Source organism: Phoxinus phoxinus (assembly GCF_949152265.1).
Source record: "Phoxinus phoxinus genome assembly, chromosome: 24".
NCBI lineage: Eukaryota > Metazoa > Chordata > Actinopteri > Cypriniformes > Leuciscidae > Phoxinus > Phoxinus phoxinus.
In genome coordinates this window covers 22555066-22573129 of record NC_136899.1, presented here as the reverse complement: position 1 = coordinate 22573129, position 18064 = coordinate 22555066, and the positions used below count along the sequence as shown (strand labels likewise).

Here is an 18064-nt window from a genome sequence, read left to right as displayed (position 1 = left end):
ATGTATTTGTAGAGTAAAATAAAACATTGCTTTTATTCTGAAAAGTTAAAATTAGGTGGTAAGAGGTTTAAAAATAAATGCACATTGTTCTTGAACATTTTAGTAAAATAAAATCTTATAATTAAAATGGAATGGAAAAAAATTAATGCCAAATTTCAAACAATTTAAAATTTAAGTTAAAATATATTTAGAAACCGTATACAAAATAAAATAAAAAACACCTTTAATCAGCCTCTATTTTATTTTATTTATTTTTCTCATTTAGCCTACTCCTGACATTTAGGCATACTCCTGTATGTAGGCTACACTATGTTTTGTTCTCATTAAAAAATAAAAAAATAATAATAATGAAGTAAACATCAAAGATGGCGACATTCCACAGACCTGACACGAGTTCAATCGTTCAATCGGGCGCGAGTTCTTCATTCAAATCACGCGCAGTCACAACAGTAATGACGGGAATCGGGATGAGCTTCGGTGGAGACTGCATCAAAACATTCAGATAAACTGCTCATATCTGCTTCTCTGTGAGTAACCGAAACCACACACGAAAACACGAACGTGACGTGACAGACAACTAGTTGTTTTGTGCGGTTCGTCGAAAAGGGGCTTGATAAGGACCGTCACATTAATTAATATTTTCCGGGCAAAAATGGTCTATATTGGCTACTGTAGGCTATGAAGCACAGCTCACATAGAAGGCACTTTCAATCATGTTCAGCTTTCTGCGTGACTAACTTGAACCTCTTGTGAATTCTGCATATGGACATTTTTACCCTTACGCGATATGATGATGAATGCTCACACGTCTTTAGAGTTAAAATGTGTTCGGTTCGGTTATCAACCTTATTTTAACATAAAAAAGCGCGTCCCCTTCTAATGTGTCTGTCTTCTGGTGTCATTGTTTGTCATTGTTTCCAGTTACACATGTTTACATTAGCTGTACAAATTAGCAAATGTTGCTTGATTTGGCAAACTGGTATTTCTTGCCATATTATATTATGAATGCATTTTCAGAATTATAACACTGGTTTGTTGGGCAAAGGAACCTACCATTTACTGCACTTTGTTATTATTCTAGTTCAGGATAGTTTCTCACCTATTCTAATCAAACACACTTGAAAAATCTAAGCTTAGTCCTCCTAGGATGGCTTGGGAGTAAAGGCCCTGTTCACACCAAGACTAACTAACTAACTAGTTTATAGTAGCCTAACATCCACATCAATGTATGATATCGTTCTGGGCCACTTTTTTCAAAAGCCTAGTTAATCGTAGAACAATGGTCTCTACGATCAACTTAGGCTTACGATTTGGGAAACAAAGCAATGTTTGTTCTAAGTGTGCGCTGCAGTTTTGTCGTCTGCCGCTTTAAAATAACACAGGACTGACAACCATTAAAATGTGGCCAACCTGTGATACTATCAATCGTACACTCAAGTGTAAAGAAAATAAATGAATTTGACTTAAATCGAGAAAAAAACTAAAAACAATTATGTGAATCAACTTAAAATAGTTTAATTGAAACACCTTAATTATAACATATCAATTTAACTTAAAAAGCTAAACTACGGAGAATAAATTGTGTTGATCAATTTCACTATAAAATCAAGTCTCACAGGATTTTCATGAGACCATTATTATAGTTGCCTGCATGCTTTACAAGGGACTGCATTAGGGGAGTACATTTGGGATTTTTTGTTATTTTATGTGTTTTTCAGTAAAGGGAAATTACATGTTAGTGTTTACTGTTTAATGTTCAGTTACGTTGGACATTTGAAGGAGTTATAATGTTTTGAATTTTGTGGTTACCACTGAAGAGGGCCGTTTGTGGTTAGTCTGTGGGCAGTCGGTGAGCAGCAACTATACTTATGGCGCTTTTCCATTACCAGTACCAGCTCGACTCGCCTCGGCTCGCGTTTCGCTCCGTTTTCCACTGCAGATAGTAGGCTTGTTTGAGATGCGCCTTGCCTCGCCTGAAATGTATGCGAGAGTAGGCGGCTACAGTGAGGGGAGGAGTGAAAAAAGTGCAGGCAAGCCGGACAGTTCTCTCTTCTCGCAGTGGATCTGACACCTGTGAGATCAAAGATGCATATCGCTGGATTCACGGGATTCACGCTTGTGCACAGTGTTGCTAATAAACTGGATGTAATTTAAGTTCTGTTGCTTTTATATGAAAATAAATATAATGAACAAGACACCCTGTTATTTATAACACTGTTATTTAATTCCATTCTAAATACGTGTTTATCAATCTTTTTTGTAAAAATTACGTAATCACATAATCCATACCATAGATATCGCACTGTCAAAGAGTTTGGGAATACTCACACATAATTTATACATATAAAAACACGAAATCAGAGTTTTAAATTCAAACATTTTAAAAGAGAACAATACGTCAAGGTTGTTTAAACCAATGAGCATTAAGCTGTGTCGTCAGCAAGTCGTTTCCCATCGACTAGAGAGCAACTGCGCGCAACTGCAGAATCCGACACGTGCGCCTTACGATCGCGAGAGTTTTTTGACATACGTCAGCATGACATCAGAGCCAGGCGGACCGCACTCGGACACATTTCTAACCGGCATGCATCTCGCGCTGATCACCGGTGATCGGTTCTGCGCAGATTTTGCTCATCTCAAACAAGCCTAGTACCTCCACAATAGTACCTGGTCGTCATAGCGACGCGACACACACCCGCTACCCACACACACAGGACAATGGAGGAAATCTAGTGTATGCTGTTTTACATAATATTAGTAATGGGTATACCGTATATCACGCAATCTCTGGCAAAACTATTGCCCGGAGATTATTAGATCTCTATAAGATCTCTAATGCCGGGGTTATTCAGGATACTCCGTCTGGCGCGTGCAATGATAAAGCAGTGAATAGTGACGATTCTCTCATCAGCAGTCTGGCGTGTTTCACGTCACGTTTTAGTATCGTAGTTTTTCACGTCACGTTTTTCGTAGTTTTAGTGATATGAAAAAAAGTACCTGGAAGCAGCTACCGGTACAACTTTTACACAGTAGAACACCAAACAAAGGCGAGGCGAGGCGAGGCGAGCTGGTACTGTATAGTGGAAAAGCGCCATTAGTCAGTACTAAGTCCAGTCTTCCATTGTTCATACATTGTGTTAAATAATGAATGAAGTTGCATGGTTAAATAGGAGAAAAATAATTAAACCTCAGTAAATTAATAAGTTGGACTAACATAAGGAAATTTAAATTGTGTTCAAATTTGACAAGTGAAATCGTGTTAATTTATCCTAAAGCAACTATTTTGTTAACCCAATTAAACTATTTTAGTTTAAAATAACTAACTTTATTCAATAAATTTTTTTTGAATTTACTAACTGACTATCTAACATAAATCCTCAACTATTCACCATAGTCAGAGTGAACAGATGGAAACAAGGCTGTGATGGATGTACATGTACTTACTTTACAGTGGTATCATATGTGTGTCATGTCATTTTTCAAAACTCACAACATTCAAAACTGTCTGGTGGATTTTGTTTATTGAAGGTTTTTGGAAAGATGTTTCATCAGCTGAACAATCGATATGCTGTTAAACAACAGTACAGCACTGAACACACTGTCGGCCTACAGTACTTCTATCCCTCCTCGTTTAATATCCTGTCAAAAATTAAACGCTGCATGACTAAAGTCTTTTCCCAAACTAGGGGGTCCTGAGTTGATGAAAAGTTAATAAATCAAAAAAATTATTTCCAAATAAAACTTTTTAAATAAGATTCCGTGCACTATTTACTGTACTGTAATACATGTTATTAATGGATGTATTTATTTACCTTCTCTTAAAGTTGGCATTAAAATAAAATTCACCCTCTATTTGTTTTAAACTTTCATTGTTTGAAGTGTTTTCACTACAGCAATAGTCTTATTTAAGGGGTAATGACTGTCAGGATATACACACTGAGCAAGAGGGGAGTTAATCCAGACAAACTTTATTGGATCACACAATGGGCGCAGGAAACAAACAGTAGATATTGGTTGTGGCAGTTGATGGATGGTAGAAGGATGTTAATGAAAGACTTTGTCTTACAGATGGTGATGGTTGACAGTCTGCTAGAGCACGCACCTCAGTATAGTGGCGGAGTATTCGAGCAGGTTGGTAACGCTGGGGAGAACAACACACTAGGACAAACACAAGGGATAATCACAGGTAAGTTATCTGTAGATAATTCACAGGCATTGGAAATTAGGAGATTGCAGTAATGAGTGTATCCTTGAGCAAGGCTAGACGCTGAGGGAACTGAAGTGTGTGCTATTATGAAGTGGTGATTAGCAGAGATCAGATGTAGGTAATGGCTGAGTGAGAGCAGGTGAGGAATGATGGGAAATGTAAGGGGCTTTTGCACCAGGTAGTTCTAGGAACTTAGTTATAGGAACTAGCCACCAGGGTGGTTCCCCGAGAACTAATGGTTCCCTTAGGAACATTTTCCTAGTTGCATTCGCACCGTCAGTGGGAACTCTGAAGTGATGTAACCCGCTCTTGTTGTGACTTTTATTTTGACGGCTCGTCGGACCCTAGAATGTAGACATTATATGAAAAGGTATTTGCGTATGTTATGTGGTTGATTTCTAGTGTGGCTAGTTGAGCAGAAATACATAATCTTGTTTGGCTTGGTCCCCTCAAAGTTGCGTTGGATTTTCTCCTAAGTGTAAAAGTTAAGAGGCCCATATATAGCGCTGTTTCCCATGCGCATAGAGTCAGTTTCTAGAGTAAATACTAGGCTATAATCTGCTTCTTTTTTTTTTTATGGCTGGTGATGCTGTTTCGCGTTCGTTCAGCTAATCAGCGTACATGTTCTGGGTTAGACGCTACTCTGAAGTTGGAGAAAAATTAGTTCCTCCAAAAGGAGTTCCTAGAACGAATATCGTTCCTAGTTCCTGCGGTGCGAACACACGCCAGTTTGAATCTGGCAAGTTGTGTGACGCCACTGAACATTCTAAATCCCATATGTGGGACCGCACCGCTCAAAAGGTTAAGGGGCGGCTCCTTTAAGGCTTGTTTGTAAACGGAAAGATGTTTTTGCCGTCCTTCCTACGGGATTCAACATACGTCACTTACTCCGTTGCTCTGATTGGTTGTAGGTCTATCCAATTGTGTGCAGAGGCTTTTTTTTTTTTCCCTGGTTCGGTTGAACCCCCCTATAATCACAGCCCAATGGAGCAGTATCAGACTCATATTCTGACTAGAATCTGAGTATGACAACGTCAGGCTAATAATCCTCTGACACGATCCAGGATTCCATTATAATAAACCACCCACTTGTTCCTGACACTGGTATCCTTCTGAAGTCTACAGAGATGTAAACGAGCAGTTTAAACTGGACGCGTAAAAGCGGACATTCCTTTACGCTTCTATTTATTCCCCCATTTGGCCTTTGTCGCCAGACTCAAGTACATGGAGTAAACTGAACAGCATATACTGTAGACAGCATCAGTGATTATAATGGTTTCTATATTTGCTTTTGATGCGATGCTTGCATCTTGCCATTAAGCGACTGATCGCCAGAGAGCAGAGTTTATGGTCCAATGATGTAAAACTTTTAGTTGATTTCTTGCTCTGAAGACAGGCTTATGCAAATTAATTTGCCCGTATGATGTCACAAATCCCCCAATATCCAAACGAGCTGTTTAAATGCTTTGTTTATAACGTTTTAAGCTTTGCAACTTGCTGGGTGTTTTAATGGTACACGGATCTCTTATATGTCAAAAGATCAAAGCAAATTTGATTTGTCATGTCATGACTCATTTAATAGTTTGATATTACTATAATATATGGATATTAATAAACAGCAGATATTTCAAAAGGTGTTTCACATCATTACTGAAATGCCGTATTGACCAATCAGCATCCAGGATTGAAGCCATCTATTAAAACATAGTAAATACAAATAAAAAGTGCATGAAACATAGACATTTGCAGAAAAATCCTTAGATTTTATAGCATTTTTAGCTAATTTCAGACAAGCATCCTGAACTTTTCACTGAAATGTTTTTATTAATTTTCTTGTCTCCTCTTAAACTGCAAAAATGGGGCTGGACAGGGTCATGACCTTCAGATTAATAATTAAAGCTGAACTTTAATAGACTTTGGTAAGAGTGAGAGGAGAGCGGATGGATTGAAGCATCAATCTCTGCAGGATTTGGTTTCAGGGTGGCGTGAAAGTCAGGAAGAAGGAAAAGGTAGACACAAAGGGCATGTTCAGAAATGCCAATAAATGAATGATGAACGATTTTACCCTGATTAGAAATATTGCGATTTTTCACTGCTGTCAGTGGAATAAAGGCATCAGCAACATTGCACTAGTTACTGGCTTTTTCATAATTGAGACTTTAGCTGCTAGCTGTGCCCACAGCTCATCATTAATCAAATGGGCTAAAGCTACGACACTGTGACAGCTTCAGACGGCATTAGATGAAGAAAGCGCTTTTCAGGTAGCCAGGCAAACATTACAAGTCATTTATCTACCACTGAAGTACTTAATTGTTTTCCCTCAGCATTATTATCTATTTATCTATTTCTCTGGCTTCAGCATAGTTAATATTACCTTTCATCCAGTTCCATTAGGCAGAATCAAGTCGCCTGGATCATTTATATTCCCATGACTGAACTTGTGTTGATGAAAAGCCTGGCTATTTAGTTTGCTTTGATAAGTATAAATGCCATTTTATTTCACGGAAGCTCAGAGGAAAATTCTGTTATTTTGCTTAGAGGCTCTATCCGTATAATTCTTGAGTATAATGGAGCTTGTTTCATTTAAGTATCAACTTTGCCTATCTTAAATTTATTTAGGAAACAATGTTCTTTTATAATAATAATCTTAAATTTTTTCGTGGGTTAAGGTTTATAAAATGAGCTGATTTTTGTCTGTTATCTTGGTCATGTAAATGTGCACTATATCTCAGAGAAACAATTAATAACCCTCAATGACTTTACACTACATGTATGCCTGGGTTCTTCTCAGAGACCCAAATGCTTTGTGTGTTCATAATTAATTATGTGATATTCAAGTTTATGAAGTTTATGCCCATCTGATCTAATCGATTCCCACATGTATATATGATTTTAGCGTATTTTTTTATATTTTATTTAAACTCTTCGAAGAAGCTTTATCCTCAGGTTTACCACAAAGTAAGCATGCATTTTAAAAATGGTAACTGCAGTTTAATATAACAGTTTTATCATAAGATTAGGAGTAGACAATAAGTATCAAACTAATACTTTGTGTGATTTTCCACAAATTAAATTTGAAATGATAATTTATTCAGTTTTGGAAACTATTTTTCATGTCCTTGTCCCCAGCTTCAGTGTTTATGATACCATCCGCGCCGGTCTCCCATAGGTCCTTGCTATACTATGTGACGTACCATGGAGAGAGACTAAACATTTATGTTGTACATTGCTGGTGTTCTGGACGTCTGTCTGTTTCATTTATCAAATATTATCTTACGAATTCAAACATATAGTAGATTTCATTATACCGCACTCAAAAGTATTTACAATACATAAGGTCTTTGCAAAGTTGTTGACCATCAAACATTTATGGGCGGAATAGCTTGAATGGCAAATCCCATTATGGAAGTTAAGGATGTTCATTAATTATCTGGTTTAATTGGATGGAGGCAGGCGTAGAGCATCTTGTCGAGTGGTCATTGCCAGTTTCAGTGTTCCATTAGAAAGCAGCATGTCCCCCAAGTCCCTGTATTACACTGTGCTTTATTGATTAATGACTATAATTTATTATAGAGAGGAGGGCTGTGCATCCACTTAAATGTACAATTAATCAATGCTCCGTCATATTATGTGCTGAGGTAAAGGTATAGCGGTCACTACGGAAAAAGAGACGTCAAAACGTGCGGTTATATGGCCCGCACGGCGACTTAACAGTGACTTAAGACTCTTTCATTGTGTTAATGCTACCTGTCCCATGTGACAAATGCTCTCCTCAGAAATTGAATATAACTGCTGTTGATGGACTCACCGCCATATCGTGGGTCTATCACTCAGTCAAGCCAGCAGAATAATGCAGCACCCTGTGCAACCTGCAAAACCATCTATTAAATGAAAAAGTGCCCAAAGGTTCAAATACATCATTGTTAAATCAACAGTATTATATTAAGCAGGGAACGAATGTAAGGAACCCAGGGCAATAGGAGGATAAATTTCAACTTTCTGAAATCCATTCAATGTCATTATTTCCCAGAGAAGCGTGACACATATGACATGTTAAATCCAGCTTTAGAAAAGCCATAATTGATCATAAATTTTAGTGGCATGCCTCAAGAGTACCATGGCTGTTTCCATAGCTGACATTCCAAAGTGTCAAGAATATAATAGAGAATAGATACTTTGAAATCTTTTCAAATTAATTTTGGCCTGTTATGATTATTGATTAATAGTCTGATCCTGGTTATTCAATCTACGCACAATTATTTTAGATAGACGCAATAATTGTGCAGTTTTAAATTATTCGTATTTGCTATCCAAATAAGCCAAATATAAGCGCTTCAATAAATGCCATGCACAATATTATGTTTTTCTTTTCCGGTTTGGTAGGGAGAAGCAGGAGAGTTAAATTATATTATATTACCGTAATTATAATTTTTACAGCATTATAGTTTATCATAATGGGCCCATTTTATTAATTTATTTAATTCCAAGTTTACTCAGTAAACGTTTGACATGAACAATACAGGATTCAATTGTTAAATGCAATTATTTGTATGACAATCAATCATCAGCTCATGATCGTGACAGGCCTAAACACATTCAAGGTCATTATACAAATCAGTTGTCATTTGTGTCCCTCTTACACACATGCAAAACTAATATCAACGTTGAATAGCTGAAACCATTTTTTATTAGTAACTGTAACAAAAATTAAGTAACTGGATTTGTGTTTTGGGTTTTTTTTTTCTTTGGTTGCCAATGTATGTCAGAACTTTTCAACGCATTTTTAACACTGAAACACATTATTCTAATAAGCCTTACAAAAAATGCACTTCCTTCAGTGCTTTGATAATGTAAAAAAAAAACATTGCATTTTGCACCCAAACCACCTTGTCACCCTGGAAAAAAGCACCTGTTTCACACAATGACCCTTAAAACGATACATGCTACAGACCAGCGACTCTGCAGTCTACAAGCTGCATGCTAGACCCTTGTCACTCAAACATGCATGCCTGAAAACAATTAGTCCTGTTGTGGGGTGAGAGGTCTTCACGAGAGATCTAAAGGGACATTCCCCGTGGGACCTTCAGAGGAGTGACATGGGGGCAGTGGGAACAGGCAAAGAAATCACAGGGGACTTGCAACTTCTCACCAAACTCCTTCCTCTACAAGATCTTGTAGACCATATTTTGCCCACTTAACTGTAGAAAATGATGATAGAGGCATTCAGCAGGATTTCACCATTGATTACCTTTATTTTCTGATTCTTATTTTTCTCCAAAAATTGTCTGGACACTGGGTGATGATTATGAATAATCAATACTGCCATGAACAACCACAACCCTGGTTGTTCAGACCCCCTAGTTTCATATTGCAGAATATTAAAACTTTCAAATTATTGACAACAACTTTTCTGAAATGTAAAAGATAATGTTATAAAATCACGGAAGCTGTAGTTTTACTGTTGAGGCTTTGCTTTGTCTAATGCAGACCTTTATTTTTATTATGTCCTATAACAATTTAATATAACTTGCTCTTTTGAAATAAAAGGATCAAATGTAAAATATATTTCAAAACTTAAATCCTACACATAGATTGTCCTAAACACCAGAATATTACCCTATTATTCTAAATGTTATCATTTCAGCCCCTTTAACACCAAACATTGCAAAAAAATAAATAATAAAAACATAAACAAGTATGACTTTCTTGTATGCAACACAAAAGTAAATATTTTTAATAATATACTGGTCCCTTTTCATGCGATTTATTATAATCATTTTACATTCATTATATTGAAAAAAAAAATGGTCAGATATTCTTCTTAAAATTACTAATATTGCATGACCCCTGTAAGTGAATAACACACCAGTTCTGTCTTTATGTTTCATGGCTTTCCTTTATTTTTACATTCAAACAGCTTCTGTGTTTTTGGACTTTATGGCGGAAGAGTTTAGAGCGGAAAAGCACTGCTCTGAGATCATCAGGGGCATCTTCAATCGTCCGCAATAGTCTGGCAGGACTGGTGGATACCTTGTTAGATTGAGGTGCTCAATCAAGGCAGCTGTAGAGTGCCAAGTCTGTGCAGAGAGAAAGAGTGGTGATTACAAGGCTATGGGCGCGCAGAGCAGGGGAAACGGACTAGCTCTCCGCAGGTGGCCCTCTGACATTCAAGCCTGCATTTTCTGAATCAGTCTTGAGTGATTAGGGCAGCGACAGGCAAAGGACAGATCAAACAATTATTTCCTCTCTTCCACCTTTTTTTTTTCTTCTTGGCCTCATGAAAGCGGCAGGTCATTTTTTCCTCTCCTTTTACTCTTGTCTTTCCCCACATATGACTTTTGCCTTTCTTTAAAAGTCAAAAGAATCTTTGGTGGTTAATAATGCTGCCATATTGATCATTTTGTTGCCAAACATTTTAATAAGATCAAGACAACAGTGTATCATTGAAATCACACATTTGAAGAAAATTAGAGACACCGTTAAAGGAACAGTTCACCCAACAATGTCCAGTTTTGCAATGTCGCAACGCCTGAAATTGCAAATAAGTTAAATTTAAACTCTGATTAGTGGCATTAAGCAACATTACAAAAAAAGAATCAATCAATCAAGAAAGAGTGAAACGGAGCTAGAAACCTTGAGCTGAAAGGAGAAACAACACATTTCGATGTTGTAGCATTATGTAAGCCAAAACCACAATGGATAAAATGGAGAGCATCATGCAATGCTGACATTTCTATATGTTGTAAACATAATTCCGCAGCCCATAATACAGGCAGTGTAGAATTCAGCACAAGAGGGCAGCATTCAAACCCACAGCTGCTTCTGCCATGGTCTCCACCTGAAACAACAACCATAAAAACAGCAGCCAGGCTGGAGGTTTCACTCTCTCTCCATGGCTTCATGTGGAGCCATACATCCAGAACCTGCTCTCTTTACCTCGGCCTTCACACTGCTGTCTACCACTGATTCACATCACAGAACGCAGCTCAGGCTTGCCTGGCCACTGACAATGTTGTCCGGCACTACAGCAGGGACTCCCTTTTGATGTGGTCTTAAGACGTTTTCATTTCTTACAGGGAAACCTGGCAAGGCCTTGCAATTTAGGGGGAGCCCTTGTAAACGTTTTAGAGACACATTTTGGCTGATAGAATATACTTTTGAATTGTGTTTTGCATCTTTTTAATCATATAGCCTTCTTCACATCGCAAAAACAGTGTTATAATGTCATGACAACACAACCTGAATGCTTACAAAAAAGAAAATAAACTACTTAAGTCTCCCCTCGGAGGGATTTCAGTTTTTGCAATAACATTTTGCTATATACTTTTTTTTTTTTAAAGCATCATTAATGCTGTAGTTTTAATATAATACACACCAGTATAGGACAATTAGAGGTTTATTTAGGGCTATGCGCCAGAGCTGCAAGCTAATGATACCTGGAGCTAAAAGCATACAACAGGGGGCACTAAACCTGGGATCATTTTAGATGTACTGTAGCTTCAGTGAGTCAACAACCAGTGAACATCTTTACAAATCATAAAACAACATGCAATATATGGAAAATCACATATATGATTTGATAATCACACCAAATACCAAATTTATTATGTATGCTCAATGCAGATGAAAGGAGAGGGAATTTTTAAAACAAGACCCAAGGGGAAAAATGAAAATGAAAGGTATTTAGGCTCTTATTTTATTTTATTACACCGTCATATAGCATAATTTTTTTTGTGTGCTGCAAAGTCTAGCTTCAAAACCAGCCTGGTGCTTCAAAGGCAAAGGATTAGAGTCTTTATCCCATAATTAATATGGTGGAGGGGAGAGTGACAGCACCTGAGGACGGGCCAAAGCGGCCAGCTTCATGCTGAGGCCACAGAGAGCCTGCTTACCCACAGTGCAATGCAGCCCAAACCCATCAGCCAACACACAATAACCCACGTCTCCTTCTGTCTCTATTGATGGAGAATAATCTATTTCACAAGCCTTTTCTCATTTTTCATTTAACAGACGCAAAAATACACGCTTCTGATTGTGAAGCACAAATGAAAGCTATAGCCTCCTTTTCACTGTCCTGGTCGCCCTTGAAATGTATCCTGGGAAATTCTTGACATGTTTTTTGGCCTTTAACCCTACCAGGTCATTTTCATTTCCCACCAACTGTTAAGCAAAATAGGCAGGTCCTCTTCTGGCCCTCTCTCAGCTTCTCTCGCTCTCTCTTGCCTCCCACTCTCTCTTATCTGGCATGGAGATGCTGTCTGGGGCCACCGTGCTTTTATGACGAAAACATAGCTAATTCTGCTATTTCAAATAATTCTTTGATAATAATTGTTTTGTGAATAACTGCATTTTTAATTCACATTCATTTTGTTCGATCAGTTGAATAATTAAAAATGAAGAATGTTTTTGAGGTTGTATTCACTGTGACATTCTACTTTTTATTTATTTATTTTATTTTTTGGGGGGGGTTACAGGAATTACATATTTGAAATAGTAATTGGCACATGAATCGTGAGGAAAATTGGAAGAGGAGATATTTTGAAAGAGCAGTCTGAGAGAGGGGATGACTCAAAGGGTGGGTTGATTTGAAATTGCCAGCAGTTGTTTTTGGAGAATTCCCTTCTTGCTTTGAAGTCTGCACCCCACTGAGTGCCCTAACTTTGACACAGAGGGGCATGGACGGAGCTATTTTTATATCTTGTGGGAGAGGGCTTTCCCCGGGATTATTTGTATAGAAGTATAAAAAAAAAATCATCATTGGAATATAGATTGCGTGTGTGTGTGTACAGTGTGTATCTTATATGTATGTATATATATATATATATATGTGTGTGTGTGTGTGAGACCTGTGCTGGCAAAATGAGTCGAAATGTGTTCACGTTATAGGCAAAACAAGTGAAAAATACAAATTTTGGTCAAATTTCAACAAATATTTGTTCAATAAGCCCTCGCCCAGGCTTCAAGTCCTTCAATCACTTGTCTAGTGATTTCAATGCTCCAAATAGCAATTAAATATCTACAATTATTTTTATTTGTTCGTTTTCTGAGAAGAGTACTTTTCCTTTGTCCATGAAAAATTGCAGTTTTTCTCTGCTCGTTCTTGCGCTTCCCCTCAGCACAAGTTTGGTATCGTTGGCACAGCATTCCAACTTTGTGAATATTCATAGCGAATTCTCAATGGCATGAGTCTGAACCAATGAAATGTGATTTTCAAACTCATGCTGATGTAAACAAAACGATCTCACTCGCGCTGACTGACACGAAGCTTGCACACTCAGACAGCGCGCAATCCCGATATACACGTACACAGAATTACAGTATTTCAAAATATCTGTCTTGGCAAGTATTCACTCAAACATTATCTGTTATGTCTTCAATGAACGTTTGGTTGAACTGTTAGGGACTAACAAATGATGTGTAACATTATATTAGATTAATGTGGTACAATAGGTCTTGAAATATAAATGAATGTTCAGTAGCTAACTGAGCATGTACTGCAAATAAACTTTTCTGTAAAACCTTAAAAGCCTAATGTAGAGGTATAGATTTTTTTTTCTGTTTTTATATGTCCTTCTATAACTTTCTCCATTGACAACCCCTTATGAAATGCATGTCTGTTTGCTGCGGACCCCCTGCAGTGACTCTTTTGGCAGTCTTATAGCGGGGTCAGTCGAGGAACAGAGCGGAGAGACTGATTCTGGCTGTTCCCAGCCCATGCACATCCACCCTTACATCTGCTCTCTTCCAAACACACACACACACACACACACACATGCCACTGCTACATCCCTGCATGCTGTTTGCCTTAAGGAGTCAAACCTCAACAGTATTCAAGACAAAAGAGGAGAAATGAGAAGGAGAGGTGAAAAGAATCACTCCAGCTGCACAACGCTTGTTTCTTTATCCATGCAAAAGCAGCTACACTCTTTATGGGCATCAGTGTGAAGGAATAATGCGTCCTTTGATGTTGGTTTACAGTATCGCACTGGGGAATCACTAAGGCCACAACTAAAACCTTACAAAAATGTCTAAAGGAATTACAGAACGCACCGTGGGGACCACTAATAAATTGTAGGCATTTTAAATCAAACCGACGGGCCCAATGGAGAACAGTGACACTCAAGGAAGACACTGTGACAATTTTCAAGTCACTGATCCAGCGGCAAGACAAGATCATACAGATGCACGTAATAAGGTCAGACTTTAGAGGAGGTTGAGGGGAAAGTGAGAAGGACAGGGGACTTGTTATGGCTTTAATCTCCAAGCTCTGAGATCAAGATCCAGCCTTCTTTTCTCCCAGAGGGCACTGATCAATCAAGACCTGACTCACTCAAACTGTTTGCGCTGGGTTCTCCATCTATCACCAGGCCTGCTCCTCCACCATGTCCAAATATGTGGCTGTGGAAAAAAAAAATCGCTTTCAATTAAGCACCTTAAGATAGATTGATTCTGCTTGATTTATAGTGCATGAATAATTATGTAAACAGGATCTCTAATGAAATCGAAGGGTAGGATTAGGTTTATTTTCCGAGCTTCTGCCAGCACGAGCCGCGAACACGAAGGAGAGCGGTCCTGTCCCTCAGAAATGGGAGGATAATGAAAGAGTGACAGAACCTCTTAAGTGGCTTTCTCTGAAATCTGAATGAGCCGAAGAGAGAAATGCAGCTTTAATGGCAAATTCATTCAATTTGACAAACAAACTATTTACGGAGAGAAATGTATGAGGCATGTATTTCTCTTTATCTTTTGTTATCTCTTCATCAATGCTGAATTTGATTTTTTTATATAATTTAGACTGAAAATAAACCTTATAATGCAAAACTATCTTTCTGGCATGGCACATGATAGTTTGAAAATAATAGTAGTAATATTATTCACACATTGTAGACATTGTTACTAATTTAGTCCACCATTATAGTCTTTCTTATTTAGTGGCACACTATGACTGATATCTTCAGTGTTTTGACTTATGAATACCTTTAATTGCATGCTGAATTTGTATTACACAACATATTCTGATAGCTGTGTTTTCTGGCCTAGCTATTCTTGTGGAGATATAATTGCTGAATATGTCCCCATACAGTTGGCAAAAAAATACTCTATAAAATGTCTAATGGTCAGTGATTTTACCATTGTTGAGAGTATTTCGCACTAGGCCTAACAACACCCCATTTCTATGGTAAAGTAATTGTCGTTCGGTCTTGATTTTACCCAGGCCTATTGTTTTAGTAATTGTGTGTAGTAAGACACTATTCCTTTTCAAATTTGCACTAATTTCTTGACTAAAGCTAATAAGGTAACTTCCACTACAAATGATTCTGATAATCGGTTCAAATACCTAGCCTAGCCTGCATGCCTTATTTTGGTTATTTCCCTCCTGATCTCTGTGGATATAGCTTTAAAGTCAGCATGAAATTAAAATGAATCTTCTGTATTTTCTAAATGCATATCATGGATCTTATTTATTCATCTGTTCATATATGTTTTATTTTATTTTACTTTGTAATGTTTAATCAATGTCATAACTGGACCTTCCAATTTAAAATGTCAGACTTCTCTCTGGTGACATATGCAGGACTTCTCCAATCATTTAGTCCGCTTAAAGGAGAACTCCTGTCTATTTTAACATTGAGCTCAATTTTTAGTCAATTTGGAGTGCTGTCAATACAGAGATTTCAGCCAGCGCAAATACCTGTATTTAAATCCTGTTTTCGGTCGAAGTACAAAGTAGTCGATTGTCGAGTTCACGCGCATAGGTTTAGTTACCTATGATCACGCGCGTGAACTCGACAGTCGACTACTGTGGACTTCGACCGAAAACAGGAACTAAATACAGGTATGTGCGCTTGTTGAATTAACATCATTTTTATGAATATCTTTCACATATAATGCACTTGTAATGACACATCAAGGATGATAAGATAAATAAAAGCAGGTTTAAAATTTGCCCCATTCAAGTCAATAGGGTGCAAATTTTAAAAATAGTATAACACGGTGTAGGCAACACCGATTTTTGTCGTTGTTCTCTGTATTGACAGCACTCCAAATTTACTAAAAAATTGAGCTCAATGTTAAAATTGACCGGAGTTCTCCTTTAAACCCAGCAATGCTCACATCTCAAAATACCCTACTTTTTTTCTTTTTTTGTAATCTATTGCACTCTAATACAGAAGAAATGATTATATTGTAGCTTCCATTTCACCACAACTTTAAGATACTATATTGTTTCGTTAAATGGTTAGTTCACCCAAAAAAAATGTATTGACATAATTTATTCACCCTCATATCGTTCCAGATCCGGAAGACTTTTGTTCATCTTTGAAACACAAATGAAGATATTATACTGAAATCTGAGAGATTTCTTTCCTTCCATTGACAGTCTAAGCAACTACCACTTTGATGCTTCAAAGTTCATAAAGAGATGGTAAAACTATAATCCATATGAATTGAGTGGTTTAGTCCAAATTTTCTGAAGAGACACAATCGCTTTACATGATGACCAGATTTAATCTTAATTTAGTTTATTCACATAAACATTAATTAAAGCACAGATCAGATTTGGTAAACGGAAGCTCAAGGTCTTGTTTACTTAATGTACAAAATCCAATGAGGTTCATCCTCATGTGTTACGCAGGGGTGCGTTTCCTGAAAGCATCGTTAGCCAACTATGGTCGCAATTTCCATGGTTATCAGCATAGTTCAAAGAGTCTGTGTCTCCCGAAACCATAGTTCCAACGAACATTCGCAAACAGCATCTTGAGCAAAATAAGCATGCTAACATTCAGTACAATCTAATCTATATATTTTATTTAGAATACATACAAAAGTCGTTTACATCTTTTAGTTCATCAAGAGAATTAAAGCACAGTTGTGTGAACTCTCTAGTATGCAAGAAAGAGCCTATGATTGAATCTGGGAAAAAAGCAAAATTACAGAAAAATTTGAATTATTCCTTAGATGCCATGTCCGTATTTAAAACAAAACATCAAGCATTAATTTGATCTCAAACAGGTTCATTAATAGAGGTTATTACTCCACCACCTGCGTGGCATCATTAACCAACGTGGTAGAATGACCAGTTTGCAACTGTACAGTTTCGGGAAACAGTCGTGACTAGCTATGTAGTTGATTTCTTTAACAACGCACCGTACTGTGTTAAGCAGCGAGTTACACCCCAGCGCGCTTGAGCTTCCGCAAGAACCAATGAGGTTTGTTCTCGTTCATCAAGAAGGTTCGGTTGAGCTTCTGTTTATGTTCGCTGACAATGTTTATTAGTTAAATCTGTTCATCAGATAAAGCGATCTAGCCAGAAAATTTTGACTAAACCACTTGATTCATATAGACATTTTACGATCTCTTTATGAACGTTTTGAAGCGACAAAATGGTAGTTCTGTCAATGGAGGGTCATTTTAAATATCTTCATTTGTGTTTCGTAGATGAAAAAAAATCAAACTGTTCTTGAGCGACATGAGGGTGAGTAATTGATGACCTTTTTTTTTTCATCTTTGGGTGATCTAACCATATAACTCGGTACAAAAATGAAGCTTTACAGAAAGTCCCATTGAAGGAATGAGTCTTCAGTCATAACAGGGCTTGTTGACAATTAGCAACCATTTCTTCTGCTACTGATAAGAAGTGCAAGCCAGCTAGCATGTTTGGTTAGCACACAAATGGGTGAAAAGAGTTCACATGGAAAGGGATTTCACACAACTAACTTCCAATTCACAGCTCTAGGCACTATCTCAAAAGTGTGTGTCTGTGTATGTATAAATATGGAGAGCACCAAGAGAGAAGGTGTTATCAGTTTACAATCTCACCCTTCTTGACGGCAACTCATTAAGCTGGTTTCCCTAGAA

The 18064-nt window shown here is 37.5% G+C and overlaps 1 long non-coding RNA gene across 2 annotated transcripts in view; it reads left to right on the top strand.

The window, feature by feature from the left end:
- Positions 1-370: 370 nt before the first annotated feature.
- LOC306993108 overlaps positions 371-18064 on the top strand; it is a 41558-nt gene continuing 23864 nt past the window's right edge. For both annotated transcript variants that reach the window (XR_013796399.1, XR_013796400.1), the window contains exons 1-2: positions 371-527; positions 4069-4186. This is a non-coding gene — a long non-coding RNA (uncharacterized lncRNA). The remainder of the gene's footprint in view (positions 528-4068; positions 4187-18064) is intronic.